This window comes from Sceloporus undulatus, chromosome 3 (assembly GCF_019175285.1).
Source record: "Sceloporus undulatus isolate JIND9_A2432 ecotype Alabama chromosome 3, SceUnd_v1.1, whole genome shotgun sequence".
NCBI classification, from domain to species: domain Eukaryota; kingdom Metazoa; phylum Chordata; class Lepidosauria; order Squamata; family Phrynosomatidae; genus Sceloporus; species Sceloporus undulatus.
The window spans coordinates 148,203,082-148,226,580 of NC_056524.1; the positions used below are offsets into that span (position 1 = coordinate 148,203,082).

The window sequence follows — 23,499 nt, forward strand, 5'->3', positions numbered from 1 at the left end:
ACCTTTGCTCAGGTGGGCAGGTACCCAGGCTTTCCCTCCCTCTTGAAAGGAGGGGAGCCAGGGGGATGCTACCTGCCCAAGCACCCGAGGCTGGAATGGGGGGGGGCTCTGGGGGCGGGGCTGGAGCCGAGGAGGAGCCCTCTGATTGGCTGTCTGTGGGGAGGGGGGTGTCTGCTGCAATCTGTGTCTACCTGCTGGAGCAGCAGCTGCGGCAGTAGGGCGCTTGGGACCTGGAAGGAGGGAGGGAGCTAGGCAGGGGGTCCGGGCCCTTGGCCAGGGCTGCAGGAAGAGGAGCAGGAGGAAGAGGAGGAAGAGGAAGAGGAGGAAGGAGCCCTGCTGCAGCTGCAGTGGCTGGAGGTGAGAAAAAAGGAGGAGGAGGAGGAGGTGAAGAGAAGGACAAAGGCAGGTCCCTGAGGAGGGGGTCTGCCTGTCTTGCCTGCCTGCCTGCCTTCCTTCCTTCCTGGGCCAGGCATTGTCTTGCTTAATAAAGCATGCACGCCTCTCTATAGAATAGCAAGGGAAAGAAGGAGGAGGAGGAGAGAGGGAAGGAAGGAAGGAAGGAAGGAAGGAAAGAAGGGAGGTCAAGGAGGCACAAGGGAGGGGAGGGGGTCCCTGTGAGTTTCCTTGGGGGCACACACCTTGGAGGCTGAGGGGCTTGGTTTGATATTATGTTTGAATTCTTAGCTAATTTGTCTATAGGGGCAGAGGGAAGGAGGAAGGGGGGGGGCCCCTGTGTTTTTCCTAAGGGGGGGGCACACCTTGGAGGCTGAGGGGCTTGGTTTGATATTTATATTTTAATTTTTGTGTGATTTTTTTCCCATAGAGAGACATTTTAATGCTTTGAATTTCATAATAATAATAATTTTTAATAATAATAATAATAATAATAATAATTTTAAAGGCTTTATCTTGTGAGCCGCCTTTGGGGGGGGGAGAAAGGCGGCATACAAATGAAATGAATGAATGGGGGGGAGGGTCAGGGGGAGGAGGAGGAGGAAGATGGCCAGAGCCCCCCACCCACCTCCCTTTGTGCCTGAAAGGAGGAAGAGCCCTTGGAGGCTCAGAGCCTGGCTCTTCTCTGTGTAAGGAAGGAGGCAGGTGGGGGTCTCCTTTGGAGGCTGGGAGGAATGTTGCCTCTGTCTGGAGGGAGGACAAGGTGGCTCCAGGTGGGCTGGAAGGAAAGAGGTGGGGAGGTTGCCAAAGACGTCCTGTCTCTCTGTATTCAGAGCTGAGTCTGGACTGGAGCAGCCTCTGGAGACCCACCCTTTAAGGAGCCCAGGAAGAGGCCTCCCATGGGGGGCCTCCAGGGCGAGGCTGTCGGGGAAAAGAGGCGCCCCCCAGTGGCTGTGGTTGGAGGAGGAGGGAGGGAGGGTGCCCAAGAGGGACCAGGCCTGGTGGTTTCTCCTCTGAGGGGGAGGCCATCTTGAACTGGCTCAGTCTGTAGCACCTTTGAGACCCACTGAAAGAAAGAAGTTGGCAGCAGGAGCTTTCCTAGACTTCAGTCTGCGTCCTCAGATGCAATTGATATAGAAAGAGCTCTCTTAGCACCTTTGAGACACTGAAAGAACTTGGCAGCTTGAGCTTTCCTAGACTTCAGTCTGCTTCCTCAGATGCAGCTGGAGATGATGATGATGATGATGTAGTAGAGAGAGATCTTGTAGCACCTTTGAGACCTACTGAAAAAAAAAGAAGTTGACAGCAGGAGCTTTCCTAGACTTCATTCCGCTTTCTCAGATGCAGTTGGATATAATGATGACAATGTAGAGAGAGATCTTGTAGCACCTTTGAGACCCACTGAAAGAAACAAGTTGGCAACAGGCACTTTCCCGGACTCACGTCTACTTCCTCCACCAAATACATACAGTGGAGTGGAAACCAGGGACCCAGTTCCTCATGTCTTTGTTCACTATAATCAAAGAATCATAGAGTTGGAAGAGACCCCAAGGGCCATCCAGTCCAAACCCCTGCCATGCAGGAACTCTCAATCAAAGCACCCCCTTTGACAGATGGCCATCCAGCCTCTGTTTAAAGACCTCTAAAGAAGGAGACTCCACTACACTCTGAGGGAGTTTGTTCCACTGTCGAACAGCCCTTACTGTCAAGAAGTTCCTCCTAATGTTGAGGTGGAATCTCTTTTCCTGGAGCTTGCATCCCTTGTTCCATGTTCTAGTCTCTGGAGCAGCAGAAAACAAGCTTGCTCCCTCCTCAATATGACATCCCTTCAAATCTTTAAACAAGGCTATCATATCACCTCTTCTCCAGGCTAAACATCCCGAGCTCCTTAAGTCGTTCCTTACAGGGCATGGTTTCTAGACCCTTCGTCATTTTAGTCGCCCTCCTATCATTAAAACTGGACCTGCAACTTCAATTCCATACACAAAGGATTCTGAATTTGAATTGACATCCTCACATACCAATGGAATACATAGATCTGTGCCTGGTTTCCACTCCACCAAGAGCACCCAAGGAAGTAGACTGAAGTCTAGGAAAGCTCCTGCTGCCAACTTCTTTCTTTCAGTGAACCTCAAAGGTTCCTACAAGATCTCTCTACAGACTGGTTCTACAGACGAACACGGCTATATCTTTGCATTCTTGAACTGGCTCAGTTACTGAACCACCAGTTGTCTTCATTTTCTGACCATTTCCGTCACTTGGGAGTTTATCACACTCGGGCTAATTTCAGCATTAAAGAGAGATTAAAGTGCATTTTAAGGATCCCCAAAATAAAGCAAAAATGGCAAGTAATTTCACGAATGGCTATCACACGCAGTTGCGCAAATAAAGTGATATCGGAACTGCATTGTCACTGAAATCCCAAAAGTAAAAAGATACATGTTATTGCTTCTTTGTGACCACTTTAATGGCAGGTTTTGTGCGACGTCATGTGATATTTTTCCCCATAAACTCCTTGGAAACATTGCTTGCCTTTTTCGCTTCTGTGGAAGTGGACTGGAGGCCATAGAAACTTATGCTGGAATAAACCAGCTATTCTTGAAAGTGCTACTGGATTACTTTATACCACATAATACTAAAACAGACTAACACAGCTATTTATTTTTTTAACATGACCCCCCCCCCCCCCCTTAGGCGTTTGATGAAGTGGGTTTAATGACTCTTCTCACAATCAGTAAGTTAGTGTTTAAGGTGCCATGAGGTTTCTATAGGTTGCTCATATGAGTGGGCTGGTAGTGCAAAATCTTGTTCCTTCTTACCTAATGTATGCACTCAACATGTGTTGATGGTGTCTTTAATGGGAGCATTCATCAGTTTATCTCATGCAGCCTTTTTTAAAAATGTAAAATTTTCATCAGTGGAAAACAGGACTCTAAACAAATATTTAAGAATAATAATAATTTGTTTTATTTATATACCGCTATTCCAAAGATCATAGCGGTGAACAGCAAGTAAGCTCTCAGTCTGGAGTACAAAATGAAATTGCCATAGCATTTAACAGCAAAGGGGGGGGGGACTCCACTAGGAGGAAAGACTGCAAGGTTTGGACTGGAGCTCTTCAGCTAAGATAAAAAGGCAAGTAAGGGGAGGCATGATAGATTAATACATTTCTGTACAATGGAGAGAAAGGACAGGGAGACATTTTCCTTATCAGGAGGAAATGATCAAAGATCAGACAGAGACCATTTTAGGACTTAATCTGTGGAGGTGAGAGTGACAAAGAAGCTGTTTGTTGCCATTGCTTCAGTATGGAGTTGTACAGTCACATTAATTCTTCAGAGTGTTTTAAAGAGTGATTACATTCTAGACTCAAGGTAGTTTGGGCTCAGAAACACGTTTTGTAGATGAAACAAACTGAACAGGTTGACTCTGTCCTTCCTGGTTGTGATCATGGCCTTATTCTGGACTGTTTGGCTGATAAGTGACCTGTAGCTGCCAGATCAAATAGTGTGGTTCTGCCCTGTTTGACAGTAGGCAGTGCTGGGGACCTGTTGCTTGGATCCATGGCTGTTTGTATATGGGGCTCCTTAGTGTTCATTCTGTGTTTTTTAACACTACATGAAGCGTTGAGGAAGCTCATCTGGAGTACTGTGACTGAGCGATATTGTTATCCAAAGGAGATACCCAGCTCCATCTCTCTTTTTTTCACTTATGGAAGGAGGTTGGAGACATTCTCCTGTCTGGAAGCTATGAGGCACTGAATGTGTATGAACAAACTAAGTTTCAGACAAGACAAAGTCTCCGGTCATCGGTAGGCAACCTATTAGCCAGGCCAGCAGCACAACTCTTGGCTTTCCTGGAAGAAGCTGGTTAATTGAGATTGTGCTGGTTATGATTGTATTTCCTCTGAAGGACCAGATTTAAAGCTTGGATCCAGTATTGTCCCAATGCAACTCTTGGGTCCAGTATTGCCCTGAGAGGCCTGGATGGCTGCTGCAGCTATGGCAGCCTTCACTGAGCATTGGCTAGTATTTCAGGTACACCCTTCTACAGAAGATGAATCTTCTGGCCCTGTGATCTATGTATGCTATTTAAATTATTTTAATGCATCCTGTGTGGAGCTGCCCTTTGAAACGTTTTCAGAATTATAATTAGGGAAGACCTCTTTGGTGTGTACTTCAGCAACCATATATGGTTCTTGGATCAACTGCCCCAACTTCAAATTTGTGTCTGAGCCAATTCAGGGCACTGGGTTTCACTTATAAAGCCCTAAACAGTTTAGAACAGGTTGTCTGAAACACTGCCTCCTTCATATGAGTCTACCTATAAAAATGGCCTTTGGTATCCACTGGGGTTTGGTTCCAGGACCACAACCACCACCCTTTAAATACCAAAATCTGTGGATGGTCAAGTTCCATTATATACAGTGGTGTAGTAAAATGGCATCCCTTATATAAAATGGTGAACAATTCAAAGATTTGTTCCTTGCTTTAATATATATATATATATATATACACACACACACACACAGTATATATATATATATATTCAAGCCGTGATTGGTTGAATCCTTGGAGGCAGAACCTGTCGATGCAGGGGGCCAGCTGTACTGTGTAGTCTTCAACAGGGGCCCTGGTTTGTGTCCATGTTGTTGCCTGTTTATCCTACCATTTCCTGTATTGCTATGTATTTTATATGTATTATCCTATTATCTCTTAGATAGTATGCCATAGGCAGGTTTACTCTTATATATTTATTATTTTATGTACAGCGCTGTGCAAATCTACAGCGCTGTATAGATTAATAATAATAATAATAATAATAATAATAATAATAATAATAATAATGCAACAGCACTCTCACTGTGGAATTCCCTCCAAAGGAAGGTTAGGTAGCTTCTATTCCTGCTGAGTTTTAGACAGATAGTGAAGACTATCCTTTTTTTTACCAAGCCTTTGGCTTTCAGAATTGTTCTTGGTCTGTTTTTAAAGAACGTTTTAGCTTCTGGGTTTTTTTTAATTGTTGTGATTTTTAATGTAACTGTGCAATGGTATATAACGTCTTTTTAAAAATATTTATTATTTATTTAGTTGATTTTATTTGTTAGATATCTACCCCAGTTTTCTGCCCCGCACCCCCCATGCGATATGAGTGAAAAGCATTCAGTGTGCTAATAAGGACATTTGACATTAGTACTGTACTCATATTAGAGAAAGAAAATTAGCTCCACAAATGTGCTATATGAATCCGAGAGACAGAAAGACCACTCCTCATTTGGAAAAGGAAGATGAGTCCATTCCAGGTGCACGTTTCAGTAGTTCAAAAATCTTGGCAGAGTCTGTAAAAAGAAAAAGAAAATTTTGTTACACTTGTTAACATTTAGCAAAAATTGAATTTTTAAAAAAACATGGAAGATAGGCCCACCTGCAACGAACTTGATTTGCCCTACCCCTCTCTGGGCTTATGTTATGCTTTAGTGGGCTGTAACCTCTGTATTAGATGCTGAAGGCAGGATTAAAGACAGAACTAGTGAGACTAGCCTTCTCTGTCTACTAAACAGCTACTAGATGTGGTTCTGATGGTTTCATGGGCAGTTGCTTCAGCAAGATAGAATGACAGATCAACAAGTTTTTCTTTGCCTCTTCAAATTAAATTTAACAAGCATCAATTGGCAGACAACTGTCAGGCCTATTGTAGCTCTCAAAATCTTGCCTTCACTCACCTGACATTTTCTGTAAGGGTTAAAATGTCTCAGAACTTGTTTACTGTCTCAGAGCACTGGATTCTTCAGGAACTTGTTCCTTCCTGATCCAGATGGATGTCACATCTACTCAGAGCTGATCCTTGCTGAGCTAAGAGAACTGGGCTGATCTACAGTGAGGATCAGCTGAACATGCCCTCCTAGGAAGAGAAGGGAGGGTGTGGGGAAGAAGAGATTGGAAGAGTTGTAAAAATATAATTCTGATTGCATGTGAAACCAAAAGGAATTTGCAGCATGGCAAGAAATCTGTGTCCAAGAGAAACGTAGGAGGAGCATTATATTGTACATTACTTCCTGTCTCTTCTCCCTTTCATTTTCAGAAATAATGAAACTTTTTGTTATTGTTCATTCATGCCTAGTTCTAGGGAATGTAATCAAGGTTGTGTGATGTAGCTAGATGCTTCTTAACTTAATACAACTTTGGAAATCTCAACTGGCTTGGTTAAAGACTTGGAAAATTGATTCCTCCCCCTCCTCCTAGTGTGTTCTGTCCTTGTACATGTGTAGAGGGTAAATTAAATGCATGGAGGTGTCTTACCTATAAAATATACAGAATGGTGATATGTTGGGTTTAATTGCTTCAGAAGGAAAGGATCTGACTGTGGGTGTGTCTACACAAGAGAAAACTCTTGTACTGACCTCAAACCTGGTGCAGTCTGTCCAGACAATGTAGGGCAAGTTCCAAACAAAGCCACTTCTTTTAGCCTTTAATCTGATGTAAAAAAAAAAAAAGTCACCGGTTACTCTAGAGCTTCCAGGAAACTACAGTGTGACATTGGTGTTTTTGAAGTGTGGACAGCTAGATCAGGTTAGATTCAGGGTTATCCAGTTGTTCATACATCACAAACACCCACCAGACTAGATTGGTGCTGGCAGGTGTCACCATTTCCTGTCCTCCTCATTGTTAAATGCTGAAAAGCCGTTGCCACCCTTGCCTTGCCGGTGAAGCAGTTCCCTGGCAGAGCCTTGCTGGTGATATTGCTTCTGGAGAGGTCAGAATGGGGTGCCCAGCCACATGATCAACAAGGAGGAAAACTTCTGGCTAACTCAGAATGGAGTACCCACCTTGTTGATCATATTGCCAGACACCTCATTCCAACCTCACCTGAAGCAATGTCTCCAGTAAGGCTCTGACAGGGAACTGCTTGAAACGTAATCATAATGTAAGGCATCCCATTGCTAAGGCTTAACAAATCATCAAGGAACAATCAAAAATGAATGTCCATAATTCAAATATAAATCCATTTCGCAATAGCAATAGCAGCTTCATTTATATACTGCCTCATACGGCCTAAGCAGTCTCTAAGTGGTTTACAACTGTAAGCTAATTCCCCCAACAAGCTGGGTACTCATTTTAGTGACCTCTGAAGGATGCCAGGCTGAGTCAAGCCTTGGCTAGTTCTGAACTCGCAATGTTATGATATGTGAGTGAGTGGCTGCAGTACAATTCATGCAGTTTGCATTATGGTTGTTGTTCAATATTTTTACTGTATAATCATTTTCTAGATGGTTTATATAGTTTCATTATTCCACTGGATGTTTAAAATTGTATTATTGTAGTAAACACATGTAATTTATGGTTTAATAAGTTTTTGCATTATTGTTAAATAAGTATTCACAAGTGCCAGACTTTCCTAGGGGTCATGTAGATGACCCCGAAGAAGCGATGTGTGGCCACGCTAACAGTGATCATGTCATGGCTGCAGCAACGACATGCCCCCAATCCTAATCTAGGCCACCGCCATAGTCTTCAACCTGGCTACCTGCACAGAGTGGCTTTTCATAGCTACTTTTTGTGCCAGCTCTTTTGGGTTGGGGCAGGCTTCGTGCAGCTTCCGGATGCATTCAGGGTTTGCATCTTGTAAGTACCACACACCTCAACATGGCCCAAAGCCAGCACATTTGCTACATCTGTTTCAGGCCCTAGTTAGTCTTTTTGAGGACCATTAAGGCTGGCCTGGGGGCAGAGTTGGGGCATGGTGTCCATAGTATGCATGTCCTGACTCCACCCCATGGCGGCATGATGCCACGCGCCACTACGCACAGTGCGTGCTGTCACTGCGCTCCTCTGGTACTGCGCCCACATGACACAGTGCCAAAGAAGTGCCTTCAGGCTGCCACACTGCGGTTATCACACCCTTTCTAGGGCACAAAAGGACCCCCTTTTACGGCTCCTTTTTGAGCCCTGGATTAGGGCTGCAGCAACCACATGCTGCAGTTTAAGACCTTCTCTGTGTAAGGGCACATACCCTACATTTCCCTTTTAGACCACAAATGAATTCCAGGTGCTGTAGCCTATATTTCAGAGGAAGGAACTGGCAAAACTACTTCTGAGTATTCCTAGCTTAAGAAAACCCTGTGAAATGCATGGGTCATCATGAGTTGACAGGTGACTTGAAGACACACACGCGCACACACACACACACACACACACGTTTTATGTGTTATATAAATGTTTTCCAAGTAACCAAAGCGATGTGCACAGAAATGAGAAGGCAGGGGAAGCAAATCACACGTAACAATGCAATATTATGAATTATGTAGTCAGAAGAAAGTCCCACTTTGTTTAATGGAACATACTCCCTAATAAGCACATTTAGCATTGGAACATTAGCATGATTTAAATGTTAAGTTCAAGTAAAAACAAAGTTGCTTGAAAATTATTCTGTAAATATTTTAAGACAGGACAATTCAGTAGCATGCATTCCTATCACATTGTTTATATTTTGTGAACAAAATGTAGGTGCTGAAAATGTCATTGTACTAATTTTAGCACACTTGAATATTCTCTACATTAAATATACAGATATTCCCTATGTCCTAGTCTCATGTTTGTTTAATGTGGGCTGCAAGTGGAGGATTGTGACTAGAAGCCCTGTTTTTCCACCCACTAAATATTAAATGGGGGGGGGGGGGTAGGAATTGATTGTATGCACATGCAACTGAATGCATACTTGGAAACTCCTGCCATAACACTGTACACTCCATGTGTACGTGCAGCCTGTTCTCACCTTGTTCTAAATGCACAGATGGAGAGGGAACTGCAAAAAGCATCCTGATGCCTATCTTCCACATGTGTGGAACACTGTAAGACTGGATCATGAGAAGAAAACTGTAGTTATGGCAAGGTGGGTGTTTATTACAACATTAAAAGAACCCAGTTTACTAATATTGCATTCATCTGTTAATTGTTGTTAACTGCCCTCTTCAAACAGAGGCTGGATGGCTATCTGTTGGAGATGCTTTGATTTAGATTTCCTGCATGGCAAGGGGTTGGACTGGATGGCCCTCACGGTCTCTTCCAACTCTGATTTTATGATTCTATGATCATTGATAAGATAATGGTAAAGGCAGTGTTGTCTTAACTCAGATGGTCATGGGTGATATGGATCCTTTAGATTCATTCAGACTATGATCTGAACTGATTCAGGGAAAGAAATGGGTTGGTTTCCCTGGCAGATAACTTGATGACAAAGGAATGGGGGAAATCCAGTCCCTGGACCTCTCCCTGGCCTTTCATACCATTACCTGTGGTATACTTCTGGGTTACCTAGGTGGGGCAGAACTAAGAGGCATAAAGTGATAATGGTTCAAATTATTCTGGGAGGAGAGGACACAAATGTTGGTGATGGGTTGCTCCTATTCCTCTCCCACAATCGTTCGCTCATGAATTTTCAGGACTCCATCATGTTCCCTATACTCTTCAGCATCTCCATAATGCTGCTAGTAGAAGTCCTCAGGAGGTTTGGACTGAACTGGTGTCGGCATGCTACAGTTCTGCCTTACATCTCCATCAGTGAATTGGCGGAGGGGTGGGGGTGGGGGCAGAAAGAAAGAGAAACTTTAAATACATTTGTAGTGCCACTTCTAATTTTGATGAAAACTAACAAACTGAAAATTAATCTAAATTAGGTAGAGATTGGCCTGGTGTAGAAATCTGCCAATCTGGATAAGATAGTTGCAACTGAAAGATCAGGGGCACAGCTTGGTGGTGTGCAGAGAGTGTGTCTTGGGTTTAGTGCTCTTGTTGAAGGGACAGGTGGCATTGATGGCCATGCGTACCCTTTTGTTGTTATTGTTGTTAGCTGCCCTTGAGTTGACTTTGACTCATGGCGAACCCGGGAATAAGATATCTCCAAGATTCCCTGTACTTAACTGCCCTACTCAGGTCCTGTAGTTATCAGATGTTAATTTGCCATCTGTTAATGTGTCATCTGATTTACAAGCTGTGCCCCTATCTGGACCTTGCAATTGCCCATGCACTGGTCAAAAAAGGATGGACAACTGTAATGCGTGTTTCAGCCGTTGCAGACGACACCAACTCTGTGTGAACTACACTGACTGAGGTCCAAAACACACTGCAGAAATAAGACAGTTTGAGAAACACACTGCAGAAGTAAGACAGTTTGAGACTGCTTTTTAACTGTACTAGTTCAGTGCTAGGGAATCCTGGGAACTGTAGTTTATTGTGGAACCAGAGCCCTCTGACAGAGGCCTAAATGTCTCACAAGACATTTTAACTGTCCTGGCTCAATACTAGGGAAATATGGGAATTGTAATTTTGTGAAACATTTAGCCTTCACCATGAACTAAAGTTCCCATGATTCCCAAGCACTGAACCAGTAAAGTTAAAGCGGTCTCAAACTGGATTATTTCTGCAGCATGTTTTCAACCTGAAAGTGAAATTCTGGGCCTAGGTCAAGGCATTAGCCAATAGCTTTATAGTCCTAAATGGCTTTTTGGCCTTCTTGGTAACTTTTTCTAGGCTCTGGGATTTCCTGTTAAAAGCGACTTCGAACTTTATCGCACACCTTTTTCCCCCTATTATGGGAACTGGAAGGGGACTCTCAGGGCCGCATGCAACCTGCAAAAAACGGATTTTATCGCACAGCAAAACGTCCTCAAAAGGGCCCCGTTCTGTCCCCCGATGCCAAGCTGTCCCCATTCAGTGCTGAGGTGCGTTAAATGTTCTGGTCGGAAGTCTTCCAACCGAGGAAAATGGCACCCCTCAGCACTGAACAGGGACAGCTTGGCGCCTGGGGACAGAATGGGGCCCTTTTGAAGACGATTTGCTGTGCAATAAAATCCGTTCTTTTGCAGGTTGCGCAAAGAGTCCCCTTCCAGTTCTCATAACGGGGGGGGGGGGGGGGTGTATGCGATAAAGTTCCAAGCTAGCTCTGTCTTGAAGAATGCAAACACACGTTTAATTCCGACAAGTATTTAGCTTTTAAGAAAACCTGCTGCTTCAGACACCTTTAATCTGTTGAGTGTTGGGTTGTTGTTGTTTTTTATCTTATTACTAAATTTACTGGTAATTTGACATATTTCTATCTGATGAATTGCAATGTCTTATGTTAGCCATTTCACTACATTTTTACCAGAAAGATAGGGAAAATATAATTGCATGTATTTGAGTGTGAAGTATGTGCATGACAAGTCTATACTTGTCTAAGATTAGGATTTGTGGTCCTGCAGTCCAGCATGCTTGTTTCTACCACATGAGAGATTAGTTTGCCCCTTGCTGCATGATTTAAAAGGCAGTTTTTAAATCACCTGGAATTGAGTGATGTTGTGATTATGTATATTAATTTTGCATTGTTTTAATGATTATATATTTATATGATGCTATTATAAATTGTATTACTGGATGAGTTGCCCTTAAAGGCACTATATAAATATTTTAAATCAAGAAAAGGAAAAAAAACCTTTCTGAATTGGACTGTGATTCCTGAGACAGCTGAAGCATTCAGTCAAAAGGCATTCTCAGGGTAAGTGTTTCCAACTAAATGTCTGAAAGGGGATCAGGGAAAACATACTTGCTCGTGGCTTGCTACAAGAGGAACAGTGATAGTCCCATCCTTATTAGCCCTGCCTTTAACTGGCAAAGAAAGTTAATTTCAGGTAGATGAAGAGAAAAGCAGAAGCAGTGGACACTATGGGTGCTCCAAATCTCCAACAGAATTCCTCTTTTCCACCAAAAGCTCAGATCAAATCCCCAATATTCCTAGGGGGGAAGTGGGGCTTTGAGTGCCATTTAGCCAGAGAGAAGCCCTCCCCTCTGCCCCAGCTCACAACATAAATGGCCAACAGGGACATAGCCAGGATTTTGGGAAGGGGGGGAGTCCAGACTAAGTGTCACCATTATAATGGGGCTTGGGCACAGCAGCACAGCAGCACGCACCATTCATTGTATCTAACAAAAGGGGGGGTCCGGACCCCACTGACACCCCCCTTGGCTATGTCCCTGTGGCCAGCAATGTTTTCCTACTGTGCACTTGCTGTTCCAAATCTGGACAGTCAAGAAATACACTGTTGGGAATCCCTGCAACCACTGCTGCCTCTGCCTCTCCCTTCACTTGCCCAAGGATAACTTTTCTTACCTTTATAGTAGAAGGGGAAGTGATGACTTCAGGTCATTTTCCAGTACCTTTGAAGGTTTTTCTGGAACACACCCCAAACTTCAATCCCTTTGGGCACATGCTGGGATCTTGTGCATCCCTCTCTGGCGTTGAACTGACCTCTGTCCCTATGCAGTGCAAACCACTTGCATAAACATAGGACTTTTTTTAAAATGGTATTTTAGAGTGGAAGGGAATTAGGGGAACTAGAATCTAATATGTCCCTCTATGTTTTTATCTATTGATATTTATGTTTGATTTTATTGTTCTTGTTTGCTGTTGCCTCGATCCAATATAGGGAGAGGCAGGATACAAATTATTATTATTATTATTATTATTATTATTATTATTATTATTATTATTATTATCCGGCCTGTTTCTCGCACTTTGGGGCCATTTATTGATTTGATTATCTGTATGTACAGCGCTGTGTACATTTACAGCGCTATAGAAATAAACTATAATAATAATAATTCCCAGCCTGAGGACAAAGTTGTGGTGCATCCCATCAGAGCACCAATTCACACCAATTTAGCTATTTTTTTAAAAAAAATGTTTTTAAAGTGTAACATTATTACTTGTATTTGGAGAAAATGGTTTAGAATAAGAGCATGATACTTGTTTATTAATTTTTTAAAAGAAATAACATGTTTAATGGCTAGTATTCCCCAGAGATATTTGTACTCTAAACTCCAAGATTCAGCCTTGCTCTGGTTGGCTTTTCCAAATGAATGGTGAATGTCCTCATCATACTGATCGTTGGGGGGGGGGGACACACTCCGTTATGCTGCTGTGCCTGTGAGACTGAAGGAACTTCATTATTTCTTTAAAGTTAAGTGTTTACTGTTAGTAAATTAAAGCTTATGAAACTAAAAATAACTATTCTTCAGCTTGTTAAAGAGCAAGATATTAACAATTCATGTATATCAAGAGATGCACAGAGAGTTGGGCTTGGGAACAGAATTAAGGAAGCTTCTATTACTTATGAACAAATTAAGCAATTTTTCCATTTCTTTGAGTCTCACCTAATGGACTAGTCAGATGGAACATGCTCAAATGGATTTTGGAACCAAAACTGTTCTGATCTAATTGACTCCCTTGAAAACAGCCTAAATCCTCAGTACTATTCCTAGTTCATCATAGCACTGTTTTCCTCTTAATATCTGTATTGTGTTCATATCATGGATGCTCTTTCACAAATAACCAGAATAAAGCAACTATCTTGTTTTGAAGCTGAATTGAACTTCTACAAAGCTTCCAAACATGTGCTTCATTTTCAAAACAAGGCACCTGCTCCCTGCATACATTGTTTTAAAGGGCTGAAACAGAGCGCCGGATCTGCTCCCTGCATACATTGGATCTGGTCCATGGAAACCACATGCCGTGGCCCCAATCAGGCATTTTTCCAGCCCCCAAAGAAGCAACAAAATGCCACTCCTTTTTGGGGTGGGAAAAAGGTGCCCTTTCCGCTGTGGCTGTGGTTTTTCCACGTTTCTGCGGCATGATGCATGTAAACACCATGCCACAGAAACACTGTGATGCTGTCTGCTGTGTGGTCAGTGGGGTGGCATGACGCCAGCTTGGGGCGATGTTAGGGCATGTGACTTGTGTACGCCATACCCCCACGCCACCCCAAAGCCAGAGTTTTTTACCCATCTGCCCCAAAATTAGAATGCAAGGTAGTGCACTACCATCAATATTTGATTCCTTCATCAAAATTAAGCCCTAAATAGGTGCCATAGCGATAAAAACACAAATGAAATATAAATCTGAAGGGCGGGGGCTTAAATCTGTGAGTGTCTTTGAGAAACGGTTGGGGAGTAGACACTCCATTGGAAACTTCAGTTCATTCAGGACCTGTAGTGCTCATTTGCTGTGACATATAGCCATACAGTCAGCATACAGTACTTTTGGCTAGATTGTTGCATTTCACCATTATGTGGCCATTTTCACCCTCCAATTTTTGGTATGATATTGGCTGGAAATCCCTGATAAGAGATTCAGAATCTCTGTCCACCCAGTTCTAGTTTCACCCAGAGATGTCCTAAACTTGGACTTGGGAAAGGGCTTTCTTGGCTTTGATGCCAGCCTTTAGCACTCTTCCTAGGGAGGTTCATTTTGCCTGTTCTTTGATGGCCTTCTAGTAGCACCTTTCTCTTCTAGTAGAGCCAGATTGATGGTGTGTCATTTCTTCATGATGTATTAGCTTTTCATATTTTTATCTGACCTCGTCAATGCTGTTTTGCATTGTGACCTGCCTTGATTGTTATCTTTGAACAGTAAGTTGATATACTAATACAAAAAATAAATCAGTTTTCAAACTTTTAAACATATATTTCTAGAAGTTAACTTTTCAACATCCTGTTGAAAGGATCATTTGACTGCATATTTTCTGTCTCTGAAACTCCCACTGCTTCCCATGAGTAGTTTCAGAAAATAGACAGGCTGACCAGATGCCATCTAGGGAGCTGATAGCTGTGTTCTCCCACCCTGCATGGGAAAAGACTGCCAGTGGAGTGGCCAAGAGAAAATGCTATCAGTCAGGGAGTTGTTGGATTGACTCTTGTGATGTCATGAACTTTTTGTAGAAAATGCTATTTTACGTTAAGGCAAGTTGGTTTTATATGTAATTGAATAATAGAGATCATCATATAAGGAACTAGTTGAAGGTGGTGAATGATGGAATATTAAGCATGGTGATTGGTGGAATGTTTGCAGGGATACAAATGGGGTTGATGGTTGACAGGTGGTCTGGCGGGTGGAATGGAGATACTGGTATGAACTATGAGGTTGAGTGAGATTTAAGGTTAAGAGAGTCAGGTTAAGGTTAAAGAATTTAGGAATCAATTAGTGGGTTTTAAGAGTTTGATGCCTGGTATACACCACCAGGAAGCAACTTCCTGGCAGGGATAGTAGGGCTCAAGAGCGTGCACCAACCACATGCTCCCGAGCCCTACTACGTGCGGGCGGCACCATTATTGCGCGGCACTGGCCCACACAGGGGGCGTGTCTATGATGTTTATCACACTATACTCTTAAAGTGCTACTATTCCACTTTGACTCCTCTAGCTGCCTCCTGTTGCATTGTGGGATTTGCAGTTTTAAGGAGGGGTATTCAGAATTCTCAAGCAGAGAACTTCTATGCCTGAGAATTCTAAATACTCCTCCTTAAAACTGCCAATACGAGAATGCAACAGGAGGCAGCTAGAGGAGTCAAAGTGGAATAGTAGCACTTTAAGAGTATAGTGTGATAAACATCAATGACATGTGGGTGCCTGAGCGCCCACACGTCTTTTACAGCAAGCAGCGTCATAAGGCTGCATTGCAGCCCTTACGACGCCACAAAAAAGAAGCCGCCTAGAGCTGCCCAACTGTGCCATGCAGTTTAGTTGTTTTGCAGCAGCGAAGAAGGCCAATATTTCCCCGCCAGTCTGTACCAGGCTTGAGTTAGCTAAGAAAAAGAGTGTGAAAGTGAATTTTTTTGCTGTAAATCTATTTAATTGTTAATCTTTTTTAGTTTGTTCAACTTTGCTCCTTTCTGGAAGTTTTTAAAACAGAGGCTGGTTGGCCATCTGTTGGGGATCCTTTGATTCTATGTTCCTGCATGGCAAGGGGTAGAGTGGATGGCCCTTGTGGTCCAACTCTATGATTCTATGAAGCATTTTTGTTTTCATGTTAGTGAAAGTGTGTGTAACCATAGCTGGAATGTGGTAGAACTAATGGGGGTAGAATAATTTCTGTAAGCCATGACTTTTCTAAGTAATTAGTAAAGAAATGGGTCCACTGGCAATTGAGATGTACTATCTGTGTAATGGTTTCATTGATTTCTACTGATGGCTGTTGGACAGTGGAACCTTCCCATCTGTGGGAGTTTCAGTTCCTCTTGGCCCTCCATAGGTAGGAAAAAGCACGTACACTCAAAATCTATATTATTTAATGAGCATTGATGACACACACCTGTGTCAGCACATCCTTGAGCATGTGCAACCATTGAATAATATGGGGCATGGTGAGCTGTGGATGCTCCAGTGCATAGATAGATAGCCCACTGGTATGGCAGGCCCACTGTAATCTGGATCCATTATATCATGACATGCTCTCTCCCATGAAAGAGTTGCACTTTCACTGATTGAAGTAGATTCTCATGCCACAATATACTTTTTAGAAATCCAAGGCCAATTTTTATTTCATTTCTTACCATTCTTACAAGGGAAATGTCAGATTATGAGATATGCACAGTTCATGCCAGATACTGGGCACAGCCCAAAGTAAAACAAAACTATAAATGCCTGGACTCCAGCAAGCTGCATTGTCTATGGGACTTTGACCTGAGTTAACTGCTGAGTGAGAACCACAATCAGGGGTCAGAGTCCTTGGCTTGTGCCAAGATTCACCATGCATGGACTGAGGCCTTCTGCACTGATGACTGCTGAACTGATGATGTCATTGGACTTGTATGAGCTCCTAACTAATCTCAGGATTCTCCACTTTTTTATTCTAGGTTCCACAATCCCCTTTGTAGTTATGTCAGATCAAAATTATTCTGAAAATAAAGATTTTGAAGCAGACTACAGTGATTCTATCCATCCCATTGTTAAAACATCTGTGACAATTTGGGACTGGGGAGGGGACAGAACCCCATAGATGCCCTTTCTCAAGAAGAGAAACTAGTCAGCCTTGGAATCTCTAGAAACCCACTGAATGATTTGTAACATCAGTGTTGCTGAACGAATATGTGATCATAGCTATAGCAATAGTAGCTTCATTTATATACCACTTCATACCTCCTAAGAAGTTGCTAAACAGTTTACAACTGTAAGCTAATTGCCCCCAACAAGCTGGGTACACATTTTAGCTACCTTGGAAGGATGCAAACCTGAGTCGAACCTGAGCCCTTGGCTGGTATTGAAATGGTTGTAGGTAAGTGGCTGCAGTACAGGCATTTAACCACTGCGCCAACAGGGCTCCTGAATAAATGAATAATGTTTGAACTGGGAACTGGAAATTTCTAGGGACTGATTAGAACCAAGATGCCAGGGTGGCATTGGGTTACATTGGTAATCAGTCCTCAAAGTAGAAATGCAAGTTTGTAAATGGGGTTGCTGGGTTTGTCAGAATTGCTTTCTGTGTAACCATCATGATGAGGCAGCTGGAATGTGTGAGTGGGTTTTGTGTGGGTGTGTCGATACATGACCATTCATATAGATTTTATTTCTGTGACTGACATCTGAAATTATTTTTATTTTAAAAAGTTTTTAGAATTAATAGTTGTACACTTTGATAGTCAAAGAGACAAAAACTGAAGAGCACTCAGTAGAATCCATGGTTTGTGGGGTGAATGGTCAATGTCTCCAAGGGCTCAGTGGATAGCTATATTTATTTTGGGAAAATCCCAATGTATTTCAATCCATATATACAGTTGGCCCTTCTTATACAGAGATTTCTTATACGCAGATTCAAGTATCCACAGTTTGAAAATGTTCCAAAAAAGTATAAATTTCAAATATCAAACCTTAATTTTCCATTTTTATAAGGGATGTCATTTTGCTATGTCATTATATTTAATGGGACTTGAGCATCCACAGATTTTGTTATCCACGGGGGATCTTGGAACCAAACCCCAGCATATAACAAGGGTTCACTGTATTTCAATGACTCTCTTCAGGGGCTACATAAACACATAAAAATAAATATAAGTTTAAAATTAAAAGGACAGCACATAATTATATAAGACATCGGGTGTTTTCCAAAATAAATGCAAGTATCTACTGAGTTTCCCGTTTCCCCACTGAGGACAATGCAGAGCTCCTGTGCCAAAGATAGCCAGTGAATCCATTCCATCAGAGCAGTTGTTAACTTAAAAGGTGGGGGGAACTTGAGGTCTGCACCAACAGTGTCAGTGTCTTCTTGATATTTATGGGGAATTGTTATCTCAAAAAGGAGGCCTATGAGAGCAGCGTAACTTTGGGGATATTTTCACCTATGTATACAAGTGCTAACTGCAAAGAGACTCCAGTTTCAGTTACTATAAAGGTTTTATTGAGAAATGTGCAAAGCTGCACACAAACACACAAAACCCCTACAGCCTTAAGAACCATACAAGGCAAAAATAAAGAAGGGTGTGGAAGGCTGATACAGTGAAATTGGGAGAATTGCAGATGATGATAATTACCAGTCCTGAAGAGAGGGGTCCATGAAAGATGTAGAGTGGCTCAGACAGAATCTGAAGGCGACATAGTGAGTGAGAGGGACACTCTGTTAATATACGAGGCTAGAACTGGGGGGATGAAATGAGCAGAAAATCCATTTAACCTTTATTTTAGTACTATCTAGGCCTCCCACGTGTCCTTGGGTTATCATGACCCCATACCGAGTTTCCACAGGTCATTGTGACCTCTTAAAACATGCCTAATGCTACATATCAAATACAAAACCTCATATCTAGCAAGAGGGGTATAGGGTATGCTAACACAATAGCCCCATACTGGTTTTGTAGGCGCATGGTATGGGAGCTATCCAGGCTGCTGAAGCTATTTTGGAATGTGATAGCTCCTACAAACATGGTCCCAAACTCTGAAATAGTTCCTGTAAAACCAAGGAGAATTCACTATCCCAAAGCAACAGAGCTACTGGCTATCTCTGTCCTATGGTGTGTGGGACACTATCTTCTTGGCTTTTCAATTAAGAGCTTTCCTTCCCACACAGTACATTATTTGTAAACAAACTGATTTTATGTGAGGTCGGAGGCTTTCATGGCCGGCATCCATAGTATTTTGTGGGTTTTTCGGGCTATGTGGCCATGTTCTAGAAGAGTTTATTCCTGACATTTTGCCAGCATCTATGGCTGGCATTTCAGAGAAAGATGCCAGCCACAGATGTCGGTGAAACATCAAGAATAAACTCTTCTAGAACATGGCCACATAGCCTGAAAAAAACACAAAATACTGATTTTATGTTTAGTCAGATATCTGAGATACTCCTGGGCATGTAGAAACTGGACTTCCCTGTTGTGGGTCTTGGGACGGGGAGGCAGCCGTGCTTCTTAGGCAATGAATGTTCCTTTCTTCCAAAGAAGCTTCTAACTCCAGGAACTTTTTGAAAGTGCTGACAGCAATTTCTAATCAAGATTGTAAATTAAATGGTTTGGCACTAAAAGAGAATTGAAAGAGAATGGCTTGAGGTATGGCAGTTGAGGATACAAGGATTTGTCTCTTATTTAAAATATGACCCCAGGCTTATGGCGTGGGAGAGTAAGTGGATGAAATTTCTAACAAACTGTTGAAATTCAGGAGGCAACTTGGCTTCTCAAAACAATATTAAATTACTGTGCTGTTGGCAGAGGAAAGGACTATGCAAGTCATTCACCTTTTGCTCATCTCTGGTGCTCTGTTCCCACTGGAGAGGGAGGATGCTGTTCCTTCCAGGAATTTTTCCATGTCCTATTCATGAGCTTTCTGTGTCATAAGAATAGCAGATCTTGATTAATCCCTGCTGTGACTCGCTGGGGGAAGTCTGTCACAGATGAACATGTTCTTAGCCACCTCCTTTTGCCAGATGCTGCCAAAGCCCATTACTGCTATCCCTTAATCTCCTACTCTTTCTTTGCTGACAGAAGAGCGTAATTGGTCCTTGTCCTCACTTTTAACAAAGCTTCTTTATGGTTAGGCAGCTTCTTATGGCTCCTTCTGTCTGGTCTCAGTGGTCTTGTGCAGGGAGCTGGAAACAGGAGGTGGAAATGCAGATTTGGTATGAGGGACAGACCAATATTCTGTACAGGATACAGGTTTCCCCTGCACAGGTCCAACTTAAATGTATGGTAGCTAAGCAAGCCATGGTGAACTCATGGTGGATTGTATCCTTCTTGTGATAGGTTGGTGTAAAAGCTGCCTTTTTCATTTACTGCCTGCATCACCAAAGTATATTGGACTTCGGCTCCTCAAGTTATCCCAAATACTACACATTTCCTGTTTTCTTTTGTAGAAATAACCTCAGTATCAGCTGGAGAGAAATATTTCATGCCAGATTGTTTACCTGTTTTTCAATGCACAGAGAATTTTCTTGGTACACCATAACATCCCTTCTGTATGCAGATTCCTGAATGAAAAATTGTAGGGTTTTTTTTTTCCAGTCGGATTTTCAAATGCAAATACATGTACATGTTTTGATTTGTCTTTCTTATTCAGTACCATGTGATGCATTAGCCTGCAAAATTTTTGTGGCAATGATTCACTAAGATCTGGGATAACTGCACAATGGACATTCAGCTGATGTCCAAAATCTTGGTGCCTCTTTTTAAAAAGCATCTGTGGCAATGCACTGTACACCCTCTTAGGCACTTAAATATATGCCTGTTTTGCACACTCAGGTGACACTGAAGTTCATGTGGAAACACAGAGACAGTGATTTGATCATGGTTGTTTGAGTAACCCATCACACACTCTTCCCCACAAAAACTCAGTTGCAATCTGTTTGAGCCTTTTGGTCTTTAAGTAGATTTTACAATTAGATTCCAACTTATTCATGCGTTAAAGTCAGCCCGGTGTTTTGGGCTAGGAGTCCAGGGACCAAAGATCTTAATAATGCACGTTTTCATGAGCTGAGCATAAGTAGGTGGGAAAGGTATCAGATGGCTAGAGCTCTGAACTCCAGAGAGCAGTTACAATGGCTATCCTACTGAAAGAATATTGCGCAGTATGAAACATACACCTGACAGATCTATGAGGGAAAAGGTATTCTCACTGTTGCTATGTACATATAGATCCATATGTCTTGTTTGACCTGAGTCCAAAACACACTTCAGAAACCGTTTTAACTGCCTTAGCTCAGTGCTAGGGAGTCCTGGAACTGTAGTTTATTGTGGCACCAGAGTCTCTGACAGAAAAGGCTCAATGTCTCACAAAACAACAGTTCCCAGAATTCCCTAGCAGTGAGCTAAGGCAGCTAAAGCAGTCTCAAACTGGATTATTTCTACAGTGTGTTTTGGACCCTTAAGAATATGCTGTGCTAACTCCTGTTCCAGTGTTTCCATATTAGGGATGGGAGAACATAAAACTGTTTCAATTGCCCAGCTTCTGTAGGGTACGGCAAAAGAGTAAACCATGTAATTCATTCAACACCCTCACTTTGGGAGGGAAGGAGTTAAAATTAGTTATGCAAAGAAGAACATGAACTCTCCCAAAAGCCTGGGATTTATAAGCTAATATATGTAAATGACAGTAGGGAAACATGGTGTCAGGGTCCAGACATGGTCCTGCCATGCTTAATTGCTGTGCTTGGGCAAATGTGTGTTAATATGGGAAGCTGGATTATGTTATCCTATTGGTGAAGCTGGGAAAAGGAAAGGCTGTGCAGTAATAGCAGTATTAGTAGCAGGTGTGGGGAGGAAGTATGAGTTGTAACTCACCAGGTGGTTCTTGTAGGAAGCTGTAGCTTGGTGGGAAGGGGAGAAGGACGGGTAAGATGTGGAAGACAGTATGTTTTAAATTAGTGACCATTGGGATGAAGTCTTTTGTAACAGGTGAATTGTTTAAACTCTGAGTATCCTATGTAACTGGGGAGAAAAACCTTTGTAGTCTCGAAAACAATTATGTACTCTGCTTACTGAATAAGGCTTTTCTGAATCTGCTGAAGGCTCATGTTCCTGGAATGGAGTTTGCCTGTACATTACACATAGCCAAGAGAAGCATTATTCTGTCTGGAATTTTCTAACCTTGAGAGTTCCTTTTTTACACAATAATCTCACTTCTTAAACTTTCTGAAGCTGTTTGCTTCCCTTCTTTGGTATCAAATATACATGAGCTAGCACAGGCTGACCAGATGTCATAACTACAAAGGGGGAGAAAGCACTGCAGGATGTAAGACGTTGGAGAAAAATATAAGGCATGACCAAATAAAAGTTACAAACACTAATATAAATATAAATTCATGCTTCTTAGTCATGCTGCAAATGGAGGAGATTCTGAAATTTCCTGGACAGAAGACGGGTTGGACATGTCCTGGAAAAAGAGGATATCTGGTCACCCTGGCTAACAACTTTTTAAGGGGGATTAACCACAAGGCTAAATGGTTGCTTTACTTCTATGGTTAGCAATTATGTCTCCTTTTTTGTTTGGTTTTTTAAATATTAGACATGGGGGGGGGAGTTTAATTGGAACTACAGTATGCACACCTCCCTGGTATGACTTGATATCCCCCTTTTCCATGCAGCATCAGCATTAGGAGACAAACACTCCTAATTAAGAGGAAAATGTCCATAGGAATTCCTATCCATCCCAGCATTAATTGCTGTGCAGGGGGATGGAATACTTGATTTTTCATTGAGATCTGGCCAAAGAGGGGAGGGTTAAGTTTGCCCTGCCCGTATCTCTCCCACAAACACCAGACATAGCTACTAAGTCTCAATGAAAGTAACAACAAGTTTGAATCATTGTCATCAGAACCCCTGTATGAAAGTACCATTGCTGTTTGCTGGAATTAATGCAGCAGAAGCTCAGTGGTGCAGGAAGGAAAGCTTAAGTATTATGGCAAGGCTTCTGCTATACGCCTCCAAGAGTCTTATGGATTCTTATGACTCCCAGAAGTCTCCTACAGAATCCTCCTCCTCTGCTCATCTATGGTAGCAACAATAGCAGTAGAGCACCTTCGTACACTCCTTCCTTTCTCTTCATCCACCAATCTGCTCACAGCAGGAAAACTCCTCAATAGAAAATGATGCCCAGCAACGCACATTTCTAGTGGGAGTCCCTTCTAAGTTTGCTAATGTTCTCCACAGTTAAGGACATTCATGTTTCTCCCCGCAAACAACTTGAGGGATGGAGGTTGGTGACAAGCATAAACAGAAGCAGGCTAGTAAACGAAACTGATATATATGGCCCTGTTTATTTATACAGTAATTGCCATTCATATCACATAACAACTGACTATTGCCCTGTGACCAATGTGCAACCA

The 23,499-nt window shown here is 42.4% G+C and overlaps 1 protein-coding gene across 1 annotated transcript in view; it reads left to right on the forward strand.

Annotated features, from left to right (window-relative positions):
- Positions 1 to 215: 215 nt before the first annotated feature.
- The window catches only part of PSD (pleckstrin and Sec7 domain containing), a 133,764-nt gene continuing 110,480 nt past the window's right edge, over positions 216 to 23,499 (forward strand). The window contains exon 1 of the mRNA XM_042456465.1: positions 216 to 357. The gene's annotated coding sequence lies outside the window, so the exon portion shown is untranslated. The remainder of the gene's footprint in view (positions 358 to 23,499) is intronic.